The sequence below is a fragment of the Varanus komodoensis genome, unplaced genomic scaffold, assembly GCF_004798865.1.
Source record: "Varanus komodoensis strain SLA01 unplaced genomic scaffold, ASM479886v1 scaffold98, whole genome shotgun sequence".
NCBI lineage: Eukaryota > Metazoa > Chordata > Lepidosauria > Squamata > Varanidae > Varanus > Varanus komodoensis.
This window is the reverse complement of record NW_025336669.1, coordinates 950,388-960,412: the sequence shown is the minus strand read 5'-3', so window position 1 is coordinate 960,412 and position 10,025 is coordinate 950,388.

Genomic DNA, 10,025 nt, shown 5'->3' with positions numbered 1-10,025 from the left:
GGAGAGCATGAAGCCATTCTACTAAAGAACTGACCTGAACATCATAAGCATTTCTTACATGAATTTATTCATTTTTTACGTCTCCTAACAAGAGGCAGGTATAAATTTTCCAATATTAGGAAAATAGGAAGAGGCCCTACACTGTTACAACACCAGTGTATCTATTTGTATGTCTGTCCTGACCAGGGCAGCTCTCAAAATTTTTAAGTAGAGAGAAATCATCTACATTCTATCTAGAAGTGTCAAGGACTGGACTTTGGTAGTTTTCGCATGCTTACTCCCAGATGTTAAAAAAAACAAAATCACTCCATTTAAAGTTACAGTGAAGGTTTATCATTCTTTTAAATGCTACTCAATATATTTTATAATATTTTTAACATTATGATGAGGGTCTAAAAGGTAAAGGTTTCCCCTTGACATTATGTCCAATCATGTCTGACTCTAGGGAGCAGTGCTCATCTCCGTTTCCTAGCCGAGGGAGCCAGCGTTTGTCCGCAGACAGTCTCCATGGCCATGTGGCCGGCATAACTAAACACCAAGGTGAACAGAATGCTGTTACCCTCCCACCAAAGTGGTACCTTTTTATCTACTTGCATTTAAATGCTTTCGAACTGCAAGGTTGGCAGGAGCTGGGACAGAGCAACGGGAACTCACCCCATTGTGCAGATCCAAACCGGGGACCTTTCGATCAGCCAGCCCAGCAGCACAGCAATTTAAACCACTGTGCCACCTACATCCCCAATTAATCAATACTACACAATATATTAATAATATTGTGGATATTATGATGAAGATTTAGATCGGAGGCACTCATGAGTCCCTCCAGTCTCTAGTGTACCGCCCAGTGAAGTGATGCCGCAACACCAAAATTTGGTAGTGGCACCTCTCCGCCCCACCAAAAAATAAAATAAAAATAAAAACTCAGCTTGCTTTTTTTTTTTTTTTTTGGTTGAACTTGTGTAACAAACTGCTCCTGGGAGTTAGAATGGAAGGTGATGGGAACCACACGATTATTCCCTTAATCTTAAATGAATCTGTGAATAGGCCTTTCAAAGTTCTGTGAATATGGCTTCCCTCAACTAAAAATGTGTGCCTCTTCCCTACTAGGGATGTGTGAATCAGCAAATGTTTAGCCCACCAAAACAATCTGAATTCCATCTCAAAGCTTGCTCCAACTTAACTCCATATCAGATTGAGAACTTTTTTTTGCACAAAGTCAAGCATATCTTCATGCATATTTTTCTAGGTATACACATCAGCTGCGCACACCTTTGAAATGTACACACTGTTCTCTCATTCATTAATCTTATTTGTGTGCAATTTTCAAGTGTATGAGTTCTATAGAGCAGATTTTTGGTTCATAAATCATATTGCCAGCTCAGAAATGTATGGAGCTTGTATGGAATTGGAATTAAATGTATGGAATTAACTGCAGATTGGAGCTGGGGTTCGAGGTTAAGAAGCCTGTGAGTGTCCTGTCTTTCACAGTAGAATCGTCTTTCTGGCAGCCTGTAGCCTCCTCAGCTGCCCACACTTCAGTTAAAGCTAGGCATCATGAGCTATGTAACTCCTCTCCTCCCATAATTTTTTTCAAACCAAGAAGCCCTGACAGTTTGAGAAGCTGCAGAAAAATTGGGAATTGTATAATACATACAGCATTCTCAGCCGACTTGTAGTAGATATGTAAGCTCAAAAAAGGCACCAAAAAAAAAAAAAATCAAAATTATCAAATGTCCTGAGAGTGAAGCCACAGTTGGCCACAGAATCAGATTCAAAGAGTGTTTCTCAATGACTCATTCTCAGACTGGGGAGGGCTATTGAGTGGGACACCTCAGGACTCAGTCCTGGGTTCAGTGCTGTTCAACATTTTTATTAATGTCTTGACAAGGAGTTGCAGGAATGCTGATTTAACTGGCAGATGATACAGAATTGGCTGGGATAGCTAAAAACCCAGAAGACAGAAACAGAATTCATAGTGTTCTTAATAGACTGGAGCACTGGGCTGAAACCACTAAACCGAACTTTAATTGGGATAAATGCCAAGTTCTACACCTAGGAAGAGGGAACCAAATGCAGTTACAAGCTGGGGGATACTTGGCCTAATGGTACTACAAACAAGACAGATTTTGCCATTTTTAGAGATCACAAGCTGAATATGAGTCAACAATGTGATGTGGCTGCAAAAAATGCTCTTTTGGGCTCCATTAATAGATGTATAGTTTCAAAATCCCACAAGGTAATGGTTCCCCTGTATTCAGCACCAGTTACATACCATCTTGAGTATTGTGTCCAGTTCTGAGCACCACACTTGAAGAAGGATGTAGACAAGCGAGATGGGATTCAGAGGTGAGTGAGAAGGATAAACAGAGGTCTGGAACAAGTCCTAAGAGGAAAAATAGAAAGAACTGGGCATGTTTTGCTTGGAGAAGAGAAGACTGAGAGGATGTAGGGTACCACTTTTCCAGTATTTGAATCGCTGTCACACAGAGATAGGCAAAGATCTGCTCTTAGTCATGCTAGTCCTGCAATGGCTGGGAGCTGGACTCCACGGCCTTCTAGGTCCCTTCCTACTCTACTATTGTACGATTCTATGAAGCAGAAAAATGTAAGCCTCTTCCATGGTGGAAGGAAATTGGAGAGAAGATTTTGGCACAGCACTAGCTCCACCTCTTCTCCAGAGCCTGATACACAACTCCCCTCACCTTCCTTAGGGATTTCTAGGAAATAGCTGTAGTATAAGCATCTGCATCAATAGTCAGTCCTCAGATATTTAATCTTTAGAAGACCCCATGGAAGGTTATGAAACCTAAAGTATGATAACTAGAGCTGAGCCAAAAATTCTCAGAAGAGTTATAAGATGTTTCTTTTCTTATTCCACTGCCCTAGATATAAATGGTCAGTTTGCATAATTCACTCACATTTTTATTTCTGATGTGGTGGCTTTTTTCCAACAAACACATAGTACCCCATCACAATGCTATATATGGGACTTTGTAGAGAATGCAGAAAGGAGGCCAAACTATCAACACAGTTGATGCTGTTGCCACTTGCAGTGGCAGCACAAAATCCCAAATATCCCTTAGGAAAAAAGAAAAGCCGTGTACAATACACTAAGAATGGTGAGTTCCTTCTATGAGGAAAAGTTGGAGAATTACTCGTCCCCCTGAAGAAATGCAATGAAATTGTTTATCCCATGAACAAAAGTACAGTGGACAACTTCGAGAGGCTGTTTGTACACTGCTGTAATGAAGATCCCTTTATAGCATGTATGAAGGAAAAATCAGCACCTGAAAATGCATCTTTTCTGTGTGCTTGATATTGTGCCTGTTTAGGAAGCAGGAAGAACCATTTCACTAGAGGTCAGCATTGACTTAGTTCTGCTGCTATTCAAATACCATAAATGAGAACAGGTTAGGCCATTGCTAAGTCCTCTTGGGAATCTGATCCATGTTTTTTGACACCTATTTAAAAAGTCAGAAGTCAATTCCCAGCTTTTGACTTGCTGGTTTTGCTTGAAGTAGCTACAGAGATGAAGGCACACAGAAGCAGGAATTCACTGCAGAGAATTGGGAGGGGGAAGCTATTATTATTTTTTATTATTTTAATGTGTAGCCAGTCATATTGCAGTAGTGTAATATGCAAGCCCATTTGCAAGCAAGGTGGCTTTGCTGGATTCTAGTAAGATGACAGGGCTCAAGCTGTGACTGAGCAAAGCCTGCTGAGTTGGGAAAGCAAGGTGAAAAGGGGGAAGAGCCAACATCTTATTTCTTTTTCATAAAATGGAAAGAAAGCAATAAAGCAAAAGGCATTTCCTACAGGTAGCCATTAAATCATTTAGTGTGCAGGTCTCTGGAGAGACATACCAGCCCTTCTTTCCTTTCCAGAATGGGCTGTTTCTGACCATTTCTCATTCAAAACTCGGTGTCTTCACCTGGGTCTCTCAGGGTTTTTAACCCAGACTCATGCCACAGCTCTTTTGGAGATGGACCTTCACCGATGCATCACTTTCAAAGAATTTTGAATGGGTCTCCAGTGACACCAACCAAGGTTTCTGTTTTTCTCGTGATAATGTGCTAATGGTCTGAGACCCAGAATACATTCTCTCTCCACACCATCATTTGTCAAACTCACTACATGATGCTGGAAATGGGGTGGAAAAGGGAGGAAAGACAAAGGAGAGTAAATGTGCCTCTACTTTTCTCTCTCATACAATTCTTCCTTAATCTTTAAAACATCTGATTGTTCATTGGAAAAATAAGCAGTGTTGACTTCTCCTCTTCACATTTAAATGAGATCATGCAAAACTGGATTTGAAAAACAATAATTTCACCACAGATGAGGTAAGAAAATATACCATGAAGTTTGGTGAGTCACCTTTTTTCAGTTTAAAGAAAATCAAATTAATTGCATTATATGGAATGCTCCATGATAAGCAGGTTTAGAGGCTGATATGATACCTCTGTTGTGAATAATTCCTATAGGCCACATCCAAAGCAGCTAACTAGTTCTGAGAGATAATGATAATAATAAGGTAGAATTTATATTGTCATTGATGTCATGATACAGTACTGTAATTTAATGTGCTTTAGTGTATGAATTTTTCTTCTGTAAATTTTATGGTTGGTTTTTATTGTTACAGATTTGTTTTGAACTGCACACTGCTCAAAGGGCCCTGAATGGCTATGGGAGCAGTATAGAAATGTAATATAAATAAATATATCTCTATCTCTATCTCTCTCTCTCTCGCTCTCAAAAAATTTGCTTGTTAAAATCATGAAAAATATTGCTATCTTTAATGTGATTGAGAACAAGACAAAATTTTAATTCAGTTTCTGAATGTGAAATCATGCAAATTATAATCACTGCTTAGAAATGTATGTTTAGATGTTACATGGAATAGTGCAAATTATAATCACTGCTTAGAAATGTATGTTTAGATTTTACATGGAATAGTTTTAAGAATCAGAAGCTGCAATACAATACAGTGCAAGGAATACTGATTACAGAAAGACTTCTGTGTCAGCATGCCTAGGATTGGCCTGTACATCTTACAGAGAAAGAGAGATAGATAGAGAGAGAGAGAGAGAGAGAGATTGATTTCCTGAATGAACATAAAACATGCAATGTGTCATGCTGATAAGACCAAAGATTCATTCTGTCCCCACATCATATGACCAATACCTATATGAAGGCCATAAGCAGGACATAAGTAGTAACATACTTGTGTTCTCCAGAAATTATTATTCAGAGTCATATCGACTCAAATACTGGAAGTAACATTTGTAAGAACATTGATTAGTAGCCATTGACTAGTAGTAATTATCCTTTATAAATTTGTCTTGTCCCATCAAGACCATCTAGATTGGTGGCCATCTTGTGGTAGTATGTTCATTAGTGTTGTGTGTTCAAGTACGTCCTTAGATCTGTCTTGAACTTTCTACCACTCAGCTTCTTTGGGGGACCCCAGGTTCTAGTATCAGGCAGGTTTTACAACCTCAGTCCACTTCCTCCACAGTATGTGAATGAGTGTTGTTCCTCTTGGATGCAATTGAATCCGTTCAAGAGGGGTAAATATTCTCTGTATTATGCTAAAGATAAATCTGTTGTATGGAGCACATTAGGTGCTTCAATAGGTAGTAACACTCTCAGATTTCATCAGTACTAGGTTTGGAATGTGAATTTGCTCATCTGTATAAATGTGGGTGGGCTACTAAATAAGTACCGTTTCCCCTACACATTCTTCTCCGACTTGGCATATTAAAGGAAACCCTATGCATGCACAATCAACATTAAGGCTGGTTGTGGCTAGGTTACTTTGTAAGTCATCCACAATAGTTGTTTTCATATTAGCAACTCTTGATGAAATGAGCAGAAATTCTCATTGTCTGCCATGCAGTGACAAAAAATAAATGTTGCCACAATTGCTTGCTAGACACAGTTTTAACTTTAACTAGTTAGTATCATTGAAACATTTGCCAATTGTTGTGAATCATGTAGCCAAATGACTTGCAAGCTTTTGTTTGATGCATATCTTCTGTGTTTTAGTCTATTCTCCCATCTCTTTCTTGAAAATATTTTGTTTACTTGCTGTCCAGAGCTGGTGTGTTTCCATGCAACAGGGTGAAATCATTTGCATCAGACAGTACCATGGGGAAGGGTGGGGGTAGATGAATTCAGGATCTGATGCCTGCATGATGCATCAAGTTTATTTAAAGTGTTGGCCGTAGCAGGTAAGAAAGAAATTTGTGTTCTGCTTCAGGCAGGAGAATGTCTTGGTCCAGCACATCCTGTATCCAGATGAAAATTCTTATCCTCTTCCTAGCTACATCTGGGTTTGTGAAGGGAGGAGTTTTTGGCCTTTGAATTTCCAAGCAGCACTCCACTGGTATGGAGGGTGGGAGGGCAAGTTTGTATTTCACAAGAACATATTGCCAGTGTACTGTTTCCCACCTGTAATCTGAGATTACTCTGCTCTTGCTGATTCCATTGTAGAGGGGAGATAATAAGTTAGAGGAAGGGAGCAGCCAAAAATCAAAATCAAAACAAACAGAACACCAGAGGAAAGGGTAGTCTCTGGGTGAGTGAAGCAGACAGAAGAGGGGCTGAGATTTGTGATGGTGCAGAGAAAAGAATTATGAGGTGAGAAGGGAGAAAACAAGATGAATTTGGAGGCATCAGCTTATTTTTTCATTTCATTTTCAAAGAATCTGCAGCACTAGAAACAGATTCAGCACCCTGAGTTGTAGATGGGTATCATAACTTGAGTAAATTAGGCTTTTGTTTATGCAGCACTTCAACCTTCTTTATATAATACAAATAGAAGCATTGCTTCAGAAAAAAGAATAATATATTAAGTGGTCCATACTGTATACTACGCACAGAACTTTGGTTATTTGACCATTTGAAAGTGCAGTAAATGCATACATGCATGCATATGTACATACATATCATCATTATGTGAATATGCTACTATCATGAAGTAAAGCTGCAAGTTAAGAGATATGTGCAAGGTATACACAGGGTACAGATTCCTGAGTTCATAAGAAAAGCTAACAGGAAGCACTATAACTATGTGCTGGGCTTTAAGTGTGAAGAAAAAAAATGTTATGACTGCTTCAACATGCAGATTCGTTCAGCTACTGAATCTAAATCCAAGTCAGTTGGATTCTAATATTCTAATATTCAGGACAATATAGTAACCACTAGGCTTTTTATCCCTTGTTAGCTTATGCACATTTCTTGCACTGGAGTGAATTTCTCCCCATAAGAAAACTAAGCAAACATAGCAGTGCAGACTATATGGCTGGTTCAAGGCCGCAGGATCGAGCCCACTTTATTTTCCGGCATCATCTAACCGCTAGTTTGCAACACATAATTTGATTTAGACAGTGAATAGATGAGCTTTGCAACATTTGCTGGCAACCCCTGGATTTCCATAATGAGCAAGATAAAGTGGCTCAGTCAAACCTAGCAGTTCAGTCTTTCCTTTGTTAAATGTTGCCATTTGATATGGGTCTGTGCTATACCTTAAAATGTATACTATTTAATGTCATTGGCCTCTCCGTCACCAATGAGGCAGATTTTCTAATTTTAAATTGTTTAACAGGCACCAGCACTTTTTATCCCTCCCCACCCCCACCAAATAGACCGATATCTAGCTTTATTTGGAGCCATGGCATGAAATCAGGCTTTTTTCTCTGATTAGTCTCTGTGCGTGAGCCACTTCAGTTTCTGCTGGCAGCACTCCCATCCTCTGGCATCCTCCTCCAATGGCCTGAAGTCCAATTAGACTTCACCTCAGGTAACTCTTCAAAAGAAAATTCTAATAATTTTAATTTGATGGGCATCATGTCGGGGGGGAAAAGAATAACAAGCTCAAATCCGGTATTAACCTGTGGTGGAAAACCAGCCAGAGGGGTATTTCCACCAGAAAGCTTGGAAGCTCTTCAATGAATGGGGAGAGGGGAGGAAGCCAGGCAGAGCAAAGATGAAGTAAAGGAGATGTGGTCATTTTCCAAGGTTGACTTCTAACCAAATATTCATGGGTTAGGTTTTGGGTTTCAGAACTTTGGCTGATAATTAGCTACACTTGATACCAGGGAGACTAGTAAGAAATTGATACACAGCTTTACAGTCTTTCAATGTTCATTAGGATGACCTTGAATTAACTCTAACTGTATCTTCATTGGAAGTTATTCTGATCAATCATTCATTTAACTTTCTTTATGTAGAAATGCTTAACTTATTTTAAAACCTTGTGAGTTACAACTTCATTACTTGTCTCTGGTAGATTAAGAATGAATAGTGGGAGATAAGGAGCTTGTTTAAGGCCATTAAGGAAAATCCTGGAATTTAGGACATAATGGGAGGAGCCATTGCTCAGCACACATGCTTTGTACAAGTTCCAGTTCAATTCTTAGCATCTCCAGGCAGAGTCCAGAAAAGTCCAGCCTGAAACCCTGGGAAACTGCTTCTAACTCTATATGGACAATATTCAGCTAGATGGACCAATGGTCTAACTTCCTATGGAGCTGCTTCCTATGTTCCCAGAATGCCTAGGCTCATGAGCAGCAGTGGCTGCTTCATGCCGCTGCTAACATTAATCTCCCATCCATATTATGAGATGCTATTTTTTTAAAAAGTGAGCCCGGTATGTTTGACCAATACACTTGCATTCTACTGCAGTATTCTACATTTAGACAAAAATTGAAAATAAGAATCTGTGGCACCTCCCTGGGGGGAAAAATGTCCTAGTGGTAGCAAAACTGGAGACTTTATATCCCCTCAGTTGCTAAATTCACATTGAACCATTTTTCCTGAATACTGCCCTCTTTGGATGTTTCCTTTCCTTTCCTCTCCTCCCCTCCCTTCCTTTCCCCTCCCAGATGTTAGAAAAAGGTTGCTTCACTCATTACATTTTTATGTATGCATATATAATATATAATGTATTCATAGAAGCAGTAGTGCCAAGCACACATTTGCCATCTGTAATCCATGAAGAAGTCCATAGTGGAACTATGTTGAGCAACTATTTTCTACATATATTAGGGAAGTATCATGCAAGTACTCTTGTCTGTTCAGCTAGAGTTTTGCTTGTGTTGCTGAGGATAAAAGAAATAGTATCTGCTAAAACACCAAGCTGCAGGATACTTTCCCTAGCTCCAAGCAATGCCAGAGATTGTCCTTACTTTTTTACATTATTGTTTCTGACATCAATAGTCACCTTCCCTCAAGCATAAAGCACATGAAGTTTTTTGTTAAACTGCAGGATATTTGCACAAGAGAAAATAGGAAGGAAGAAGTAGAGACATGTTTTAGCTTTTTGACAAATAGTTTTGATGATCGAGGATTCCAGCACCAGTTAAAAAGTGAGGACAGAGAAATAGTTCCCAATGGCAGAGACCAGGATCTCTGTTAATAGCAGCATGAGTGAGCAAATAAGGGAAACACAACTTTGCTACTGTGAGAATAACCACAAGTAGTAGGAGGCATGCAGATAGGGAAGGAGAGATTTACTTCCCATGTACATTTGCCTGCCAGTTAAGCTGGGCATCCAATGAAGGTTCTTTTCTGCTCATTCTATCTGCCAGACTGCACGTTTCATTTTTGAAATGTCTGAATATGATATAAAACACGGGTACTCAAACTACAGCCCATGGGACAGATCTGGCCCACCATGCCCATTCATCCAGCCTGTACTGCCACCTGCCACCCGCCCACGTGCTCGCCTGCCACGTGGGTGGGAGGTGGTGGCTTGCTCACTTGGAGATGGTTCTGGACCTGTTGGGAGATCTCGAGTTCAAAACCATCTCCAAGCGAGCGAGCCGCTGCTGCATGTGCCCAACACCACCTCACGTGCACCCAATGACATCTCACTGGCCCGCACACCCAGTTTTTATTTATTTATTTTTATTTATTAAAACATTTTTGATTCCCCCCCCTTCACCGGCCTGTGCATGTAGCTGCTGCCTTTCAACTGGACTCCTATTGAAAAAGTTTGCGGACCCCTGATCTAAAATATCCTT